Below are 19,755 nucleotides of genomic sequence, written 5' to 3' on the forward strand. Positions count from 1 at the left end.
GCAGAACTCACACATAGCTTCTATTGACCAGTGAATCGTTCAATTTTTAAAAATAATCTTTTATTATTTTCAGTGACAAATGTGTGTGTATATGTATGTGAGTGCAGGTGCCTGCAGAAGCCAGAGATGGCTGATCCTCCCAGAGCTGGTGGTCCAGGTGGTTGGGTACTGCCTGGTATGCATGTTGGAAATCAAATTTGGTTCTTCTGGAAGAATAGGAAGTGCTCTTAACTGCGGAGCCATCTCTCCACTCCTGACTCATTTAATTTTTAATTCCATAGACGGGAATGCCAATGAGCTGGAATTCTGTACAGTGGGACTGTGGTTCTAATATAAATATTGCTTGAATATATAGGCATGATAGGTCAAATAACTTTCGGGAAATATGAATAATTAAAAACATCTGAATGCATTATGAATGATGCATATGTTTATATTGTAGCATTCAGTTCAGCATCTCTATTCACTACCCTGTTGAAAATGCAAAGCTCAAAACATCTAATGGGCAGTGGGAGGAAATGAGTTTCCCAATGAACAATGTGAGATAAACATGGCCTGTGTTTGTCAGAATCCTTTTCTTGTTCTTTCAATTCTGGGAATATTGTAAATGCTTCTTCCTGTGCTATAAATCTAAGTGTTGATGGGTGATAGTGATGGTGGACATGTTGCTGCATTGATATCTGATGGAAAGGATACTTCCCTTTCCTGGAGGAAGAGTTGTGGTCAGTACCCACTGCAGAACATGCTTTTGGGCATCAGGGAGTATACGATGGTTATGAAAGTCACCTGTTCTAGGGAGCAGACTGGAACTAAGAATCAAAGTCTAGCTAGTCTTGGGTGCATGCACTATTTTCACCCCAGTGGTTCACCTGGACACCCCTTCATTGTCACCTCAAAACTCCATCTTCTCTCCACACATACCTTCCTATTGAGTGATAAAGACACTATCCTTTACTGAGGCTCAGATTGACATGGGATACCCCCTAAGACCACACAGCTGTTTGTGGGGAGACCAGTCACTGGTTCTCTTTAACCCCAGAGACCCACGACTTTTTTTCCCTTTTAAAATTTTGAACATATCATGTACATTTAAAGTTGAGATTTAATTCTCATTCTCTGAAAATCACCCAGGTTTGCTGAGGGCATAGTGACACAATCCACGCTTGGGAGGCAGAGGCAGGAGGGTTAGGAGTTGGAGGTCACCTTCTTTCAGTACTTAACACATTGAGGTCAGCCTGAGCTATATGAGACCTAGTCTCAAAATATCAAAAAAACAATGAAAACAATACACAGTATAAAACTCACCCATACAGTTCAGTTATTTCTAGTACCTTCATGGATTTATGCAGCTGTTCCACACAATATATGTTCAAAGCAATTTTATTGTTCCAGCGAGAAATCCTGTACCCAGCTGGGGATGTGGCTCAGTAGTGAAATGTTTTTCTAAAATGCACAAGGTCCTGAGTTCACTCTCCAGCACTGCAAAGCTAAGCAGCATAGCACAAAACAAAACTCGAATAAAACTTTTAAAAATGTTCCTCTACCCAGTTGCCAAGCTGTGGAAAGCTACTAATATTTCTCCAGTGTCTTGAGATGTGCTGTTTTGGAGTTTCATGCAAATGGACTCACTTAATATATGGTGGTTAGCTTCTCAATTGGGAAAATGGACCCAAGTCATAGCTTCTATCAGTATCACACTGATTTTTTATTGCCAAGTAGTGTACCATGTTTAGAATTTGGTTTATTTTATTTACCTATCTATTGGTTGATGCATGTTTGAATGATCTCCCTTTTTCCAATTATAAATAGTAATGCTATGAATTTTTGTGTCTGATTTTTATTTAACCATGTGTTTATATTTTCATATATATACATGTGTGTCTAACAGTAGGATTACTGGGTCATATGTTAACCTCTGATAAGTGGTTATGCCATTTTCACATCAAACACTTACCAAGTGTGTTTTAACTTTATTCATCCTACTGATAAAAGTTGTATCTCACTGATATTTTAATTTGCATTTCCTTAATGAATAATGATGACAAACATCTGCTCCTATGCTATTGGTCATTTCTATGTCTCTCAAAGAAAAATGTCTAGTTAAATCATCCTCCTATTTAAGAATTATGTTAATTGGTTTTTCATTCTAAAATAGAAGTTTTTTGTGTATATCTGGAACATTAGCCCTATTTCAAATAACATAATTTATAAACATTTATTTTTATGTTATTGATGATACCATTTAAATCACAAGTTACCTATTTTTCCTTTGTCAACTGTACTCTTGTATTATGTGTAAGAAATTATTGCATAGTGCTTGCTTCTAAACACATGTGATAACATTGGAACAGTACAGAGAAGATTTCATGGCCCTGTAAAAGGATGACACACAAACTCATGTAGCCTTCTATACTAAAACCAGAAATTATTGCTTAGCTCATTGTCATGAGGAATGTTGTAACTTTAACCAATATACTTAGGTTTATGAACACTTGACCTAATTTTTGTAGATGATATAGAAAATCCAAATGAAGTTCTTGCATGTGGATACTCTGTTGTCTACTAAAGGAGTATTTTGCCCATTGAATTATTTATTTAATATTTTTATTTTATAATAAACATAATTTCACATATCAGCCATGGATTCCCCCGTCCTCCCTCCTCCCACTCCCCAGCTCAACCCCCAGTCTACCCCCTATTCCCACCTCCTCCAAGGCAAGGTCTCCCCTGGATAGTCAGCCCAGCCTGGTAGACTCAGCCGAGGCAGGTTCAGTTCCCTCCTCCCTATACTAAGGCTAAGCAAAGTGTCCCAGCATAGGCCCCTTTGACATTCTCATAAAATTAATATACTATAAATGAATGATTTACATCCAGACAGTTTTTCCATTGATCTACATGATATTGGATAAAAGTAGTGAGAATGGAATTGTCTTGTGTTTGATCTTAGAAGAAAACCATCTTTCATCATTAAGTATGCTGTTGGCTATATCCATTGATTTAAAAAGTTTAAAGTTTAGCCAACAATGAACATCATATCATGATGACACTCATTTGAAATGACAGCTTTTCTCCTGTAATAAGGCAGTAACTATGTAATAAGACAGTAACTATGTATCCTTGTTGAGGAGGGCCAACAGGGTGAGACCCAGAGATTAGCACACTCCAAGTCAGAACCTGAAATTACACTGCACTTTTATCATGCAGTACATACCCTTTATGGGGTTCTCTTCTGCCCCCTTTTGTCTCATGGAGAAAATAAGCATTAGAGCCTTTGCCCTTCTGTCAGTTGGTAATGTTTTTGGTTGATAGTGCCATGATGATGTTGGTCATCAGCCCATTCTTAGGAATTGGACTGTCCCTTATGTAACTTCTGTAGCACTAATTTGCTAGTCTTATAGATGCTCTTAGTGACTTTTAAGGATCTCAACATCAAAGAAAATGGTAATAATGATGATGAAAGTAACATTTATAGAGTGTTCAATACGTTCAAGGCTTTACAGTAATATTCAGTTTCAAACCCTATTGGTCCCCAATTCTGAGATGAGAAAACTGAGATTCAGTAAGGGCAGTCACTTGCTCAATTGAATCTACATGTGCTAAAAACCACAATGTTCTCTTAATTTGGAGCTCCTGGGTCTTCCCTTATCAGATCTTTACACACTCTAAAATGTCTTGCTTGCTGCTCTTCTGAATGAAAGGCAGGGAGTACTATAGTACTTCATGGAAACATGGTAAGAGACAATATGTTGCCTGGTAGTGAGTGGCTCTGTAAATCCTAGCAGAGTGACACTATTTACCCAAAGTCAACAAGAGGGTCAGCAGACAGTAAAGGGCACTCAGGATGATAGGCACAGATATATGCTGTGTTAGGAGTATGATGGAGTTTGGAACAGTTAATAAGAGAATTGGTTGAATTTATTTCCTAAGCAGATCAAATCTTTATCTAGAATACCCTGTCCTATACAGTTGGGCAATTTCCTAAAGTCCCCCATTGCCAGTCTAATCTTTTCCTCTGTTCATGTAAGATGGAAGAGTTATAAATCAAAGCTAATTATAGATGGCAAGACTGAGAAGCAGAGCTGTGTTTTGCTTGTCAACCCTCTGAAAGTTTATTCAAGTCCTAATTCTAGCCTATGCATCCTTTTCTTCCATAAACTAATTATCTTATAATATATATACCAAAGCAAAGCTCATTCTTCACAGAGCAATAGGAAGTTATGACACAAGGAACTAATTATAAAGGTGCTAGAGGAAGTGGTGCTGAGGCAAACTGGGGACACTGAGGCAAGGAGAGATTAGTAACACTGGGGAGGAGCTACACTCCGCACTGGAAGGAGAAAGGACAGTGATGCTATCAGAACCTGGAGTCATGATCACCTGATGGGAACTGAAGCCCAGCAGGGAGAGCAGCCCCCTCTGGAGGCACAGTCTAAAGCAGATAGAGCATTGGGGAGAGATATCTTGAATCTCTCAAGGATCCACCCTCCAGTTTTCCACCAGAACCTCCCACTGGCTCACTATACCCAAAGGCCAGTCAATAAATCATTCTGGGATGGATGGTTATTAGAAATCAGTTCCCTGCATCAGGGAATGGAAGCAGGGGCGTGGGTCACAGAGAGAGTGGAGCTGAGAGCATCTCATAGAATCCTGGCATGAAAGTCCAGTCAGTACTTTGATCTGTTTCTAAATTCTGTCAGCCTCAGACCATGCACACCCAGCTTGGCTGAAGAGGTGAAAGCTCATTGGAGATTAGAGAGGTAAACACTTGGGGAAAACACAAGAATGCTCACCACTGACATTATGAATGGATACACGAAGTGTCACTCAGATCATCCCTAAGTCATTGAGCTGTTAAGAACATTTGTGTAAGTGATGCAGAGATGGAGAGAAAGGAGGAGAGAGAGTGGGTGTAGGGAGGGAGGACTTTAAAACAAAATCTTATTTAACTAGTTCCTAGGAGTCACCTCATAGAACGTATTGTCACCCAAATATTTACTCAGTGTGGATGCAGGACATATCCCCCAGTCCTGCCTGGCACTGTCTGTGATGTTCTAGGCCATGAATGTTTTATGGGGAACACTGAAACTAAGGAGACCTGGGCCAGGAGGAGGCGTATGGATAGATGGGTGTTAATTGACTACTCTATGAACCACCCTGGGGACAGTTATTTCTAAAGAAAGCTCATCAAAACTTAAGGCATTGAAATATTGACGACAGATGCCGCTGGCAGCTCCAACAAACAAACGTGGGATAAATTATGCAAAAGTGTACAGCCTTCGAAAAGGCTGGGACTACAGTACCCGGAAGCTGAGTGACTGTCGGAGTGTGTAGGGGGAGCAGGGTGGAGGACCCTTTTTGAACCTCTCTCTGTGGGCCCAGGTGGGTGTGCATCCAGATTTCCATGTAGGATTTTGGTAGATTGTTAGAATTTTCTACAACTCAAAGTCCCCTTGAACCTTCCTCTGAAAATACTTAATAACTACGTGAGGGTCAAAAATAGAGTAAGTTTTTTAGTCTCTTCTTGGGGACTAAGAAGATTTCTCATTGGCAGATGTATATTAGCACACAGAAAGAGACTCAGTTCACCAAAGATTTCCATAAAGAAGATGAAGTTTGAGGCTGGATCTTCCTTGAGATTTTTTTTTTGTTTGCACCCAAGCCTAATGGCTTTCCTTATCTTTCATATCTGAGTATCTTGTGGATACTTTTCAGTTTTGAGGGAGTTCTCATCTGTGGTTTTCATCTACATGGGCTTATACACTGACGGATGATGGGCACCTAACTTGAAGGATGTTTGAGATAGAATCGGTACCTTTGTTTCTCAACCTATCCTTGAGCTCAGAGGATAAGCTCTCAAGTCTTGTGACCCTAGGGCAATTATCCCCTTCTCATGAGATTCATCATAGTTGTTGAGGAGGACAATGCAACAGGGTCACTACCAGGCTGACATGGAGCTTATAAAATATAACTGTTACAAAAGGCTGCCTCCTGACAGTTTTATATACTACTGTTTCTTGTTCCTATTCATTTTTAACTAGCTGATTTGGGCTCTGGCTCTTCTTTCTTGTACTTTCTCATTCTGTGACTCCCCTCTGTCATCTCTCATGGAGTATGGCTTCCATTTCTCACTTCTGGGCCCATCCCCACAGAGAATTTCTAGCCAAAAGAAATGGCTGCAGAAAACAGCAGAGAAATAGATAGGACAAAGGAAAGAAACGATGGTCAGTCATGTTTGATTATAGGATGTGTGTGTCTTCCTAGAAGTAATAAAGGACCTGAAGTTGGAATTGAATTCTTCACCTCTTTCACCCCTTGGTGGGTCCCAGCTACAAGATTCCACCTAGTGAAAAGAGATCTGGAAAATGTAGTCTCTGGCTGGGAGCCTGCAAGCCACAGAGACTAGCCACCAAAGAGACATTCTCTGCTTCAGTGTGAGGTAGTCAGGGGAATGGGATATGGGCCACGTAAGTGGTGAGAAGGTTTAGTTTTGTAAAGGCAACAGGTGATTCTGACATTACCTCTTGAGAATTTCTGTGGTAGGAAATGAGAAAAGGAAGGAAGGATCTGGAAAAGGAACACGCTGTTAGAAATCAGTGAGTGAGGAGAGTCACTCACCTGTGATGTCCCCATGGTTCCTGGCTAGCTCCTTTAGGAAGTATTTCCCTCTCACTGAAGTTCAACACAATTTTACCCCTTGCTATAGGTAAAGCTTTATTTGTTCTAAAGAAATTTGTTCTTCGACAATTTTATATGTGTTTCTAATGTATTCTAGTTACCCCAAGTAGACCTCCCACCCCTCTCAGCCCCACACCTTCCCTATACTTCTCTCGACTATATTCATTTCTTTGTTTTGTGTCCTACAGAGTTTATTAAGGCCATCTGTGTGACTCTGGGCTTGAAACTACCTGTTAGAGCCTGAAGGGACCACCAGTGGCTACACACCTGTGTACTGTGCCTCCCTTCTGGAGTCTGTTAGCTGCCATAGTTTAGCAGTAAGTGGTAGAGTCCCATGAGAGCCTTTGCCATCCGTAGCTGGGCAGGCTTGATTGGTTCAGATTTGGGTGAGATAGAATTTTAAAAGTAGTTTTAATTTACATTTTCCTGATGGCTTCATTGTTGAGTGCTTTTAAAAGTGTTTCCTAAGCATTTGTATTTCTTCTTTGGAGAACTCTGTCCAGTTCCACAGCCCATTTTTTAATTGGATTGTTTGTTTTCTTAGAGTTTAGTTTTTTGAGTCCCTTGTATATTCTAGTTACTGTCTATCAGATGTATAGCTGGCAAATATTTTCTCCCATCCTGTTGGCAGCCTTTTCACTCAATTAACAGTTTTCTCTGCTATCAAGAAGCATTTTAATTTCATGAGATCCCATATGTTGATTGCTGGTCCTGTTTCTTGTGCAGTGAGAGTCTTAAGAAGAATCTGTACCTATGCCTGCATCCGTGAGCACAATCCCTACTTTCTTCTCTAGCACCGTCAGGGGTCTTGGTCCTATATTTTCTTCTTTGCTCCATCTGGAGTTGAGTTTTCTGAAGGATAAGAGGTAGAGATCTACTTTCATTCTTCTACATGTTGGTATCCAGGTTTCTCAGCTCTGTTTGTTGAAAATGAGGATTTTTTTTTTTTGCCAAGTGAAGCTGGAGTTGTGTGGATTTCTTTATATTTATATCTAGGATTTCTTAGTTTCCAAGATTGCTCTGTCTACCTTTGTTTCTTGGTGTTTCCATATAAGTTTTAAGCCTTTTAAAAATAGGTCTATGGAGACTGTGTCTGGAATCTTGCTTGTGAAGGCACTGCATCTGTGGATTACTTTTTGTGTAAGCACTATTTTCACAGTATTGATTTTTCTGATCTGTGACGCTCTCTCCTTCTTCTCCTTCTTCCTCAACTTCTTTCTTCAGTGTCTTGACCTTGGTTGTAGATGTCTTTCATTTTCTTGGTTAGGTTTATTACCAGGTTTTTAATTTTTTTGACTATTATGAATGAGATTATTTTCAGCACGTTTGTCATTGTTATATAAAAAGGCTATTGTTTTTATGTGTTAATTTTGTATTTTGCTCAAAGTGTTTATCAGCTCTAAGAGGGTGGTTTTTTTTTTTATGGTTCAGTCTTTAGGGCCAGTGATGTCTAGGGTCATATCATCTGCAAAAGAGGGATACTTGAAAGTCTTTTCCTGTTTGTGTAGTTTTTATTTCCTTCTTTTGTTTACTTCTCTAGCTAAAACTTCAGGTACTGTATTGAACAGAAGTTGAATGGATATTCTTGTCTTGGGTCTCACCATAGTGGTAACACTTTGAACTTTTCTCCACTTAGTGTGATGTTGACTATAGGTTTATAATATATAGTTTTTGTTATGTTGAAATGTGTTCCCTTCATTACTAGCCTTCTCCATGACTTTTATTATGAAAAAATGCTAGATTTTGTCAAAAGCCTTTTCTGTAGTTATTGAGATGATTGTGTGATTTCTATCTTTGAGTCCATTTATATGATGAATTATGTTTATTGATTTATGCATGTCAAACTATTTTTGTACCCCTAAAATGGAGCTAACTTGATCATGGTAAATGATGTTTTTATTGTGATCTTGAATTCTGTTTACAATTATTTCATTGAGAAATTTTGCATTTATGCTCATCAGGGAGATCATTCTGTAATTTTGTTGTTTTTGTTTTATCATTGTTTAGTTTTGTGTCAGGGTAATACATTTATTTATTTAATGTGTGTGTGTGAGTTTTGCTCTGTGCTACATGCGTACCTGGTACATAAGGAGACCAGAAGAAGGTGTCAGATACCCTGGAACTGGAGTTCCAGATGGTTATATGCCATCACGTGGCTGCTGGGAATCTAATCTAGGTCCTCTAGAACAGTGATTCTCAACCTGTGGGTCACAACCTCTTGGGGATTGAATGGCTCTTTCACAGGGGTCATCTAAGACCATTGGAAAACACAGATATTTACATCACAGTTCGTAATAGTATCAAAATTACAGTTATGAACTAACAACGAAATAGTGTTGTGGTTGAAGGTCACCACAACATGAGGATCTGTATTAAGCAGTTTTAGGAAGGTTGAGAACCACTGCTCTAGAAGAACAGCCAGTGCCCTAAATCACTGAGCCGTCTGTGGGCCATCTCTCTGGCCCAACAGTAGCGTTTTCCCTTTCTATTTTGAGGACTAATTTGGGCAGTACTGTTTGAAGGCCTTATAGAATTCTGTAATGCATCTGTCCGTCTTGTCCTTGGATTTTGTTGTTGTTGTTGTTGTTGTTAGGAGGCATTTTTAGTTCTGCTTCAGTCTCATTGTTAGCTATTGGTATATTTAAATTATTCATTGCATCTTGATTTAATCTCAGTAGGTTAGTGGAATATACGTATTTAAGGTACAGACTTGTGTGCTTTTTAGTTTCATTGGTATCTATAGTTGAGTATCCTTTTTTGTTTCTAATTTTGTGATCTCCATGCGATTGGAATACATTTGTCCAGGCCCTCCTGGCTTTACCAACATAGCTGCTGTTATTCTGTGGACCTGCCTTTGTGTGAGAGTTGGCTCTTCTCTCGTGCAGCTTTTGCTAACCCTTCCTTTATTTTATTCTGTGTCTTTAGTAGTATGTGTCTAATTGTAATATGGCATGTGGATTTTTTGGGGGGTCCATATATATATGGACAAGACCCTAATTCCTATGCCCATAATTTGTGTGTTTGATTTTTTTCATGATGTCCCAATGATCCTGCATCTTCTGTTCATGTGTCTCCTCTCCCCATTTTTCATTTCCTTTGTGTGAATGATCCAGTTTCTCGATCTTATCTTTAAGCCCCAATATGATATTCTGTCTATTCCATGATCCATTTTATAGATGAGGATGTCCATGGAACTTTTTATTTGACTAGTTGAAATTTCAATTTCTGTCTTCATTTCACTTTAGGGTTTCTTCAATATTTCTACCTGTTTATTAAATTCTATTTTTGTATCTTGAATTGTCTTTCCTATTCCATTCAGTTGTTTGTGGTTTGGAAGTGTTAGTTTATTTCTGTGTACTCTTGATTCATTTGAGCGTTTGTGTCCTCTTTATATTTGTTTTACTCTTAGAACATAAGTATTCTTTTGAATTCTGTGTCTTGAATTACATTTAAATTGTTCTTCTTGGGAATCATTACTATAGGATTGATGGTTGATTTTTGTGGGGAGGGAGACAAATTGTCTTGATTTTTCATATAGCTTGGGTTTGGTTGTTTGGTCAATAAGATTTGAAATTCTTGAGTGAGCTTATTGGTTATATGTGTTTTCAGTCTACCTGGGTAGAAGCTTAAGGTAGACAGCAGGCTGGGGAGATGGAGGGAGACTTGAGCTGGCTGAAGTGGGTCACAGTTAGGGAGCTGTCAGGCAGGGCCTCTGGTCAGAGATGGGTTGGAGAGGGCACCCAGGGCAAAGGAGGGGTTGCAGCCAGGTGTGTGTGTGTGTGTCTGCATGTGTGTGCGTGCATGTGCTTACATCTATCAAGGTCTGTGTTTCTGGGTAAGGTTGTATGTGACAGATAGACTGGAGGGGGCTAGCTCTCTTGGTGCGAGATGGCTGTAGGTGTTCCCAGTAGGTGGTGCTCTCTTTCTGTGTTGCTCTGGGGAGGGACACATGTGGTGGCTAGGTTGGAGGAAGCTCCAGGAACAGGGGAGGGGTCACAAATGGTTGCGATGGGATGAAGGAGGCCTGCCTATCATGGTCCATGCCAGACTGGGCCACATGTCATAGGTAGTTTTAGTGTGAGCTAATTAAAATTGTTCTTTGTAACTATATCTTGTAGTAGCATAAATAATACAGAAGACTCTTTTTCTCTAGAAACATTTTAACAACTACAATAAAGTAAAATTATCCCTAGATCTTATGTCCTCTTAATATCTGTCACCTAGAAACAACCATAATTATCCTTTTAGTTTTAACCTTTCTAGACTTTTTCTTATGCATTTTCATAATTGAATTTATATTTGCTTTGGCAATAAAGCACACACATGTGTGTGCATACACATACACACATGTGAGAAAGTCTTGGATAAAAGATTCCATCAAACCACAGTTTCTAAACTATATTGCAATGTACCCTGTGGTGTACAGTGACTTTCCAGAAATGATACTGGTCTTTAAAGAGCTTTGAGGGAGGCCCAACACTTGACAGATACCACACAACTGTACTCAGTGCGTCAGTGTTTGATAGTACCACATGTCTCAATGTGATTGTATTTTAGTAAAACCATGTGTTCAGTAGTCACAGTTTAAGACCTACACAAGATCCATATAGACCAAGAAGCACCGGCTTTATTCACTTGATTTCAAGGTTGGAGAACTTAGAGAATATCCAACAGGTGCCCACATGCTGTAAGTCAATAATTAAGGATGAAATAAAATAGTATTTATTTCTATTTACATATATTTTCCCCATTGACTGGTAAGTTGTCAGGACATAAATACTTATGAAGCTGTTTGCTTCTTAACTACTTAATAAATCCAACTGTTAAGCACTTATTTTAACCTAGAGGTAATGCATAAAAGTCACTGAGACATTATAGGCATGGTGAACTGAGAATGTTTGGGAATAGCTTCACAAAAAACTTTCTATGTTTAACAAAGATTTAAGAGTAAAGCACATAGCCAAGAGCAGAAAGGCGTACAAATATGAACACTGAATTTCAAAGCCACGGGGATTTATTTGGAGGTGGCAATAGTCTGTAACAAACTGTGAGGTGGGAAAGTGCTGGATGGATGGCTTCCTTTCCACCTGCTCCTGGGGTCTCTCACTGACTTGTCTCTTAGGTCTTCAAGTAGATCTTCCCTAGTACTTTCTCTTGTTGTTTTTAAGGCTCCCCCCATTCATGTGTGTTTGTGTGTGTGTGTGTGTGTGTGTGTGTGTGTGTGTGTGTGTGTGTGTGTGTGTAGGAAAATGCACTGAGGGTTTTTGGTCATGGACATCCTTTTAAATCTTTAGGACATTGCTTTACTTACAATCTCCAGGGTGGCTTGGGTTTCATGGAGAAGGATGCCAGAGAAGTGTAGAGTGTGTCCATAAACATCACCCTGCATGGAGCATGTAAATTATTCATTCCAAGCAGAGACGCCTCGGGTGGCCCAGGCCATCAGGATTGAGACTCTGGCCCTCTTCAGCTGACAGCCCATTCTCAGCCTCAGAAGTTCTGGCTAAAATAAGACCTTCTCCTCTGCTCATTGTATACATTTCTACTGGGTTGTGTCTAAATTAAGAAGTTACAAATAAGGACAGCTCCAAGGCCTGGGCTATGAGAAGTTAGAGAAAGCTGGGAAGTTCATGAAATGAGAGAACAGTTGGAGAGTAGCTGAGGATAAATATACTCTCTGAGCTGAGACAAGGCACACTCAGCATGGTACTTGAGACTAGACCCTCATAGTTCCCCAGAAAACACAAAGCCAAATATGCTCAACTACAGGGAATGCTGGAGCAGTGTAGCTGGTAAGGGAGGCCAGCGCATACCAGTAGGATGTGTGATGTTAGCCACTATTGACTTGCAGTTTGGACCTTTCTCATTTTGGTTTAAATGATTTTTCCATATACGGCCTGGAACATGTAAATTAAATTTGTCTTTTGCTGGTAGGGCCAAGATCATTATTTCATTCCCTCAGAATTCTCTGGAAGCACAAGTCTTTCAAGCGCTCTTGTTCTTTCTTCCTCAATGTGCCAAATGCTCAAAAGTGCTGGGTGAAAGGTTTCTTCTGGAGTCAAAAGGTGTTTTAAGTCTGGTTCCTTGGACCTGGTGGTAAGAAGATGCTTTCAGAGAAGACATGTGGGATGGCCCTTTCATGGTCAGAAAGGCAGAGACTTTAGAACCAAGCCTCTGACTGCCATTGCCCACACCAGAGAAGGCTGTAGGAGCCTTTTCTCCGTCCAGCACAAAGGCTTGCTCAGGCTTGCTCTAGCTGGTGAGAAGGCGTGGCAGCTCGGACTTCCACAGTGCCATCACTGAGTGGACTTCCTGTTCTTTCTGGGCATTCCTTTCACTTTTATGAAGAATAAAGAACTAGGAAAAATTACAAAAGGTCTCCACTTTGGCTTTGAATCTTCCTGATGTAGACACTGAGTCAGTGATTTAGGTGCATGATTTACTTTAAGATAAAAATCCCTCAGTAAGTGGGTAAGGCAATGAGAGAATGATGGTTAGATAGCTAGCAAAAGGAACCTCATAAGCTAGGCTACCACTGTGGGGAACCAGAACTTGACTTCACTGGCCATTCATGCCCTTTGGAACTATACTGCCCAAGGATGGGTGCCCATGTCTGTTTCCATTGTGGCAATAAAATAACTTAGACTTAGGGCAATGGGAATCTGTTGCTCACCAGTCATGGAGGCTGCAAAGTCCAAGGTCAAACTGCCAGCAGATAGGGTGCCTGAAGACCTACTTACAATATAGTTCCCTGTTACCTTTTCCTCACATGGTGGAAGGCAGAGGGCAAAGGGGCACCACATGCTACCTTCACTCTCCTTTGTGGAGTACTTATATATTCCCAAAGCTTGTGTCTTTGTAAGTCAATCACTTCCAGAAGGACTTACCTCTTTCTACCGCCAGCTTCGGGCTAAGGTTTCAGTGTGTATTTTGGAGGAAAGGAGAGAGGGAAGGAGAAAGGAAAGGAAGAAGGGAGAAAAGGTGGCAGGGAGGGAGAAAGAGAGAGTGAGAGAGAGAAAGGGAGAGAGAGGCACAGACAGAGACAGAGAAATAGACAGAGACAGTGAGAGACAGGGAGAGAGAGTGGGTAAAGGGAGGGACAGTATTCTGCATTCTCAGTCCCTTGAGCATGCATATAAGGAGAGAAGTCTCAAGGCACCAAAGACCCTCAGCCAGAGAAGTGTATATCTTACTATTGACAACTGGGTTCCAAATTGTAAGGGTAAATGTCCAGGAATTTGGACTGATGATGACAGTATTAGTGTCCCCAAATCCAAAGGTACACAAGCCAAAATTTAGTGAGAAGATCAGAAACTTGAAAATTAATTAAAAAATATTTCTATTAATTACTTGAGAATTCTAAACAGCATATCTGATCATATTCATCCCCTCTTCTAACTGCTCCCAGATCTACCCCCTTCCTGCCCAGTCAACTTTGTATACTCTTTAGAAAATAAAACAAAACATGAAGTCCAATTTGTGTTGTTCTTATACTCTTGGGTGTAGTGGCATCCTATAGAGCTGAAGCATGGTCAGCTTCCCAGGAGCCACACTTTTCAATAAAACTGACTCTCCCTCTCTCATTAGTTGTAAATTGCTGATAGTTCCTCAACAGTAGAGGGTCTTCCCTTATAGCCTATGGCCTATCTAGCCCTAATAATGATGCCAGATGTGGGTTCTATCTTGTGGAGCTGGTTTTAAATCCAATGAGACAGTGGTTGATTAATCACATAACATTCATGTCACTATTCTACCAGGACAGTTCTTGTTGTAGCTCACAGCTGGGTAGTACTGATGATTACTTTCCTCCTCTGGTAATATATGTAGCACCTCCTATGAACTCTAGCCAGTAGGGATGAAGCTTCTATGTCAGTACCAGCGTAATTTCTTCACGTTCTATGATGCAAGTATGTAGTATCTTCAGCAACAGGGTCTTACTGACAAGTTCTGGAGGGTAACAAGAGCGATGACAACAGACTGTAATGTCTGGGGGTCTACAAAGCCTCCCTGGCCTCAATTTTTAAATCTGTTTTTCAACAGTCTTTCAACTCTCCACTCAATCCATGATCCGTTGTGTCTGTGACTAACAGGTTCCATAATCAGAATGATGTATTGACTAGAGTTTCAGTCCAGTATTCAGCTTGTTATGTTTGGAGGTCTATGGGCCCTCACTCGCCAACAACTTCAAGTGAAGTAACCCATTTCTGGCATCGTTTTTTTGTTTTTGTTTTTGTTTTTTTTTTATTTGTTATTGTATGGCATTTAGTGGGGGCATTGAAACCTCATTATAGGGTAACTCCATTTAAATTCTTTCTCTTTCTCTCTTTCTCTCTCCTTCTTCCTTTCCCTCTCCCCTCTCTCTCTTTCTCCCTTTCCCTTCCCCCTTCTCGCTTCTACACTAGTAGATTTCCATATGACTTTTTCAAGATGTCTTTGGTGACAGTTACTCTTCTCTATACCCCCCCTCCCCTCCTTTTGCAATTTGCTGTCCAATTTAACCCTTCCCATTCCATTACTTAAGAAGTTGTCAGAAGGGCTGCCAAGTTGAACAAGGATAGTGTCCTTGTCTTCTTTCTGTTGCTGTGGTAATCAACTTGGCCAAAACAACTTGGGGGAGGAGAGGGTTTATTTGGCTTATGTTTTTAGGTCACACTCCATCACTGATTGAAGTCAAGACAGGAACTCAAGCAGGAACTGAAACAGGAACCATGAGGAATGGTGCTCACTGCCTCACTCACAGGTTCATGCTTCCTTATACAGTCCAAGCCCATTTGCCTGAGGATACTGCTTCCCACAGTAGGCTTGGTCATCTCACATCAATATTCAGTTAAGACAATCCCTCACAGACATAGCCACAGTCCAGTCTGATTTGGTCATTTGTCAGGTTGACAGCTGGAGCCATCGAGGAAATCCCACTCCCTATCAGTGTGACACACAAACACATCCCTTTAAGCCACAGCCTTTCATTTCTTGTCCCTGAGATCACATGTTGATATCACAATACAAATAAAACACAATACAGGTTTTAAGTCCTACAGTCTTTAAAATATCTCAAAACTTTAAAAGCTCAATGTCTATTTTAAAATTCAAAGTCTCTTAACTGTGGGCTCCTATAAAATAAAAAATCAAGTCATATACTTTCTTACTCTAAGAGGTAAGAACCTGGGCATAGTTATAATCAGGTCAAAGCAACATCAAAATTCAGTTCTGTAAATTCGTGTTCTCTATATAGTTCAATGTCTGGCACTTGGGATTCACTCATCATCTTCTAGAATCCAAAAGATTTGGACAGCCAGCCCCACCTTTCCAGCTCTGTCATCTGTAGCACACACAACTTGTCTTAGGCTCATGTGGGCTCTATACCTGCTACTGTCTTTAGAATACATTCCATTGTCCTGGCACACCCTGTATTCTGGGGTTTCCATTGTAGCTGAGGCTGCACCTTCACCAATGGCCTCTCCTGTTCTCACTTCAACAACTTGACCATGGAACATGGTGCCAAGCCTCATCCATCCTCCATGACCCCCTTAATCTTCTACCTCTTTTACCTTCAAAACTTGTACCACACGGGCGACTTTCACACATTGCTAAGTTTGGCTTCCAATTTGAGATGCAGCCTAGTTCTCCTGGATCATAGTTTCTGTGTGCTGACTCTGAGACACATTTCCCACAAAAACATGCCTCAGTGATGTCAACAACTTGTTAATCACAGCTGATTCTCCAGTCTTAGTTGATCAGCACCCTCTGTTCCAGTCAAGCAAAGAAAGGTTCACTTCAGCAGTGCTGGTCTCTTGTTAATCACAGCTGATTATTCGGCCCCAGCTGACCGGAAACCAGATTCTCAAAATATCACATGAATGGCCCGGATAGAGTCTTTGCTTCCCTCTGAAACTTCACAAGCCAGGCCTCCATTGTCTGCTTCTCTCTCAGCATTTCTACATTCCAAGCTTCCACAACAATAGCTCTTAATCCCTGGGCACTCAAAGGGTTTTCTAGCTCCTAACACTTACAGAATCCTTCAACAAAACAACATGATCAAGTCCATTACAATAACACCCCACATTACAATTTCTGTTCTAGTTTTCTTTTCTGCTGCTGTGATAATTCTGACTAAAGTCATTTACATGAGGAAAAGGTTTATCTAGCTTATACTTCTAGGTCACAGTCATTGGAAGGGAGGAAGGAAAGTTAAGACAGAAATTCAAGCAGGAAAAGAAGCACAAACTATGGAGGGAGGCTGCTTACTTGCTCACTCATGGAGTCATGCTGAGCTTGCTTTTGTATACAGCTCAGACCCACCTGCCTAAGGATGGTGCTACCCACAGTGGGCAATCTTCACTTAAGACAAGTCCCCATAAACATGGCCACAGTCCGGTCTGACCTGGGCAATCCCTTAACTGAGTTGTGTCAGATTAACAGATGACTTTAGCTTGTGTCGAGTTAACAGCTAAAGCTAATGAGGAAAGATGGCAAAACTATCTGAGACAAGTCACCACGAAAATGGGGACTGAGAAAGAAGATATTATTGAGGGCAGACCAGGGCCAGCTGGATTACCTGGAACCATGGCAGAAATAGCCATTGGAGGATGGAACCACAAGGAAGGTTATGCATTGAGTGAGTTCAGGGAGTGTGGAAGAGCTATAGCTGTTGTAGGAAGCAGATGGAGAGACTAATGAAGCTTTTGTATATCCTTCCCATGTACCTACCAGCCTTTCACCTGTACCTGCCATTGGCTGAATCCAACTAGAAGTCAGTTAGGAAGGGAGTCTAGGAGCTGTACTTCAGAGATCACTTTCCGAAATTATGCATTAGAGGGAAGAAGGTGGCAGACTGAAGAACTGGCTCTGGTCATAAACCTTCACATGATGTAAACTTGGTGTCTACCCTCAAGTCTTTTGCTCTTTATATGCATCATGAGTTGGGCTCATATTCTCTAAAGCATCCCTGGGAGTTTCTGTGGAATTTGGGCAAAATATATTTTGAGAAGCAATGAGTAATAGAATAGAGAATGTCCTTTTTATCTCACTGTCTCCTATGTATCCCAGGGGCTCTCCCTGTTACCTCTGCCCTTTGAGCAAAAGGACCTTAGATTCCATAATTTGTGATTTGATTTATGTCCCTTGACTGTATCCCCAGTCTTCCAGGATCAGAGGTTTGGGTTTTGCAGTTTCAGTGAGATGAGAGTCCATCTATTTTAAAGAATAAAGTGTTTTGGTAGCTGGAACACACTTGTGTTTTTTCTTTCTCTGAAGTCATTGCCGTTTAGATATATTGTATTTCCCAGGAGTCAAAATACCAATGGTATTAAAAATAACCATCTGAATGCCAACCATGGGTTACCCCTATCCCATCCATGGGATTTCAATGTACTCAGTGGGCTCCACACTTATTCTCCCAATCTTCCTTGGTTTCTTAGTTAAAACAGACAAGAGAGAAAATTGATACAAGGCCCACAAGAAATCTGATGGCAGGCTCTACTTCCCTGGATTACTTCATGGAAGTGAGAGCCAAGTAATGGACTTAGTTCATCCATGCCCAGGAACATGTGACCTGAACTTTCTTTGAACAGTCAGTGTCAGATGAGTAGATATGTTTCATAGTTCTGGGCTGCTACCTACTATGAGATATTGCAATTCAAAGCAAGTTATGTCTATAGTTCAAGGTGAAATGTATACTAGAAAGGGCATCAATAGAGGTACCAACTCTAGAAGCTGAAGTAGGTTTATTTTTGAGGAAGTTAGAGGATTTTAAGCTAGTTACACATGTTCTATGGTCTTCAAATTTGAGGAGTAGAGCAGGGTGATTCGGGGAAGGAGACCATCTGATGTTTAACTTTGCTTCTACACCTATGACAACATTAAATGAAACCCTCTTGACAGATGATGTCCCAAACCAACTTCTTTGAGGTCTTCCTTATATCTCTTATCTTAGCTTTAAGCTGAAATTGCTGGAATTAGGTTAGGAAACAGGAAACAGCCCCCAAAATGCAATCCCATATCCTTTGGGTGAATCTGTGTGTTTCATTTTCTGTGACAAGTGAATATTGGTTTGTGGGAAATGAGGGAAGGAACAATATCCTAGCCTGTGAGTAGTGGAGGACTCTGGGAAATTCCCCTGCATTCTCCATGTCTGTTGCTTCCCTTTGACAGAAACTATGAAGCACAGTCTGAAGAACGTGCTGGCCTCTGCACAGGGCCTTTGCTTTATCATCTAAGTTCAATTCTTCATCTAGAGTGTTGGAGCTGCTGCTGTGTCCATCATTTTCTGAAACATGACTTTATGATGCTCTTGTGGGGGAGGAGGAGTCTGTGGTCCTGTATGGATTTCCATGGCATTTTTGGAGCATTTATGTGACTGTGACAGAACATAATGTTACCGTTCATCTAAGGGCCAAGAAATCTTGTTCATCAGTGGTCTGGAGTTTGGCTACTTCTGGTCTGTTGGAGCCAGTTCCATGATCCATAGGACATCCAGACATGGTGATGCTAGTTGGCTGTAGTGATTTGACATCCAATTCATTTTTATTATAATGTTGTATGGTCTACCAGCCAACTTACATAGATTTTATCCAGCATTTGGGCATCTGTATTGAGTTTAGAGAGTCTGTGGCAGGAAGTTTGCCCTGGAAATGTACTCAGATGAATGTTTGCACTCCTTAGCATGAAATGACTTCCATCCAAGAATCTTAGTGAGCTTGTATATAAACATGAATGAATTAATCCTCCCAACACCACTGTCTGCTTTTTGCCAGCTGGATCATCCTAAGGGAAGTGACCAGCCCAGAGGCCTATAGTGAGTCATCAAAGAGTGTGGTTATAACTACAGAGCCTGAACTCCAGCCTGGATGGATTGAAGCCACTCTGGGCCCACTCATTCTCAGTGCTTGAGGATGAGAATGGGGTCAGCAGAGAACACAGTAACTCTGGGGAACTAGTCACTTTGACCATGACCACCTTTAATTCCATGAGTTTGAATAACTGGTTATTTTTGCAGTATAAAAAGAATATGTGTTAACTGTAGAAAAATCTAAAAGAGAAGTAAAATATAAAAAAAGTAAATATTCTATTTCATGCCATAGA

General features: G+C 40.6%; 1 protein-coding gene and 1 non-coding gene across 6 annotated transcripts in view; both read left to right on the forward strand.

The window, feature by feature from the left end:
* Positions 1-19,755, forward strand: part of Ano2 (anoctamin 2) — a 340,730-nt gene that overhangs the window by 190,277 nt on the left and 130,698 nt on the right. The window lies entirely within an intron of this gene.
* LOC118580943 lies at positions 2,314-2,417 on the forward strand. The gene has a single exon (XR_004944600.1). It is a non-coding gene; the product is annotated as a U6 spliceosomal RNA (small nuclear RNA).

The sequence above is a fragment of the Onychomys torridus genome, chromosome 3 (genome assembly GCF_903995425.1).
Source record: "Onychomys torridus chromosome 3, mOncTor1.1, whole genome shotgun sequence".
NCBI classification, from domain to species: domain Eukaryota; kingdom Metazoa; phylum Chordata; class Mammalia; order Rodentia; family Cricetidae; genus Onychomys; species Onychomys torridus.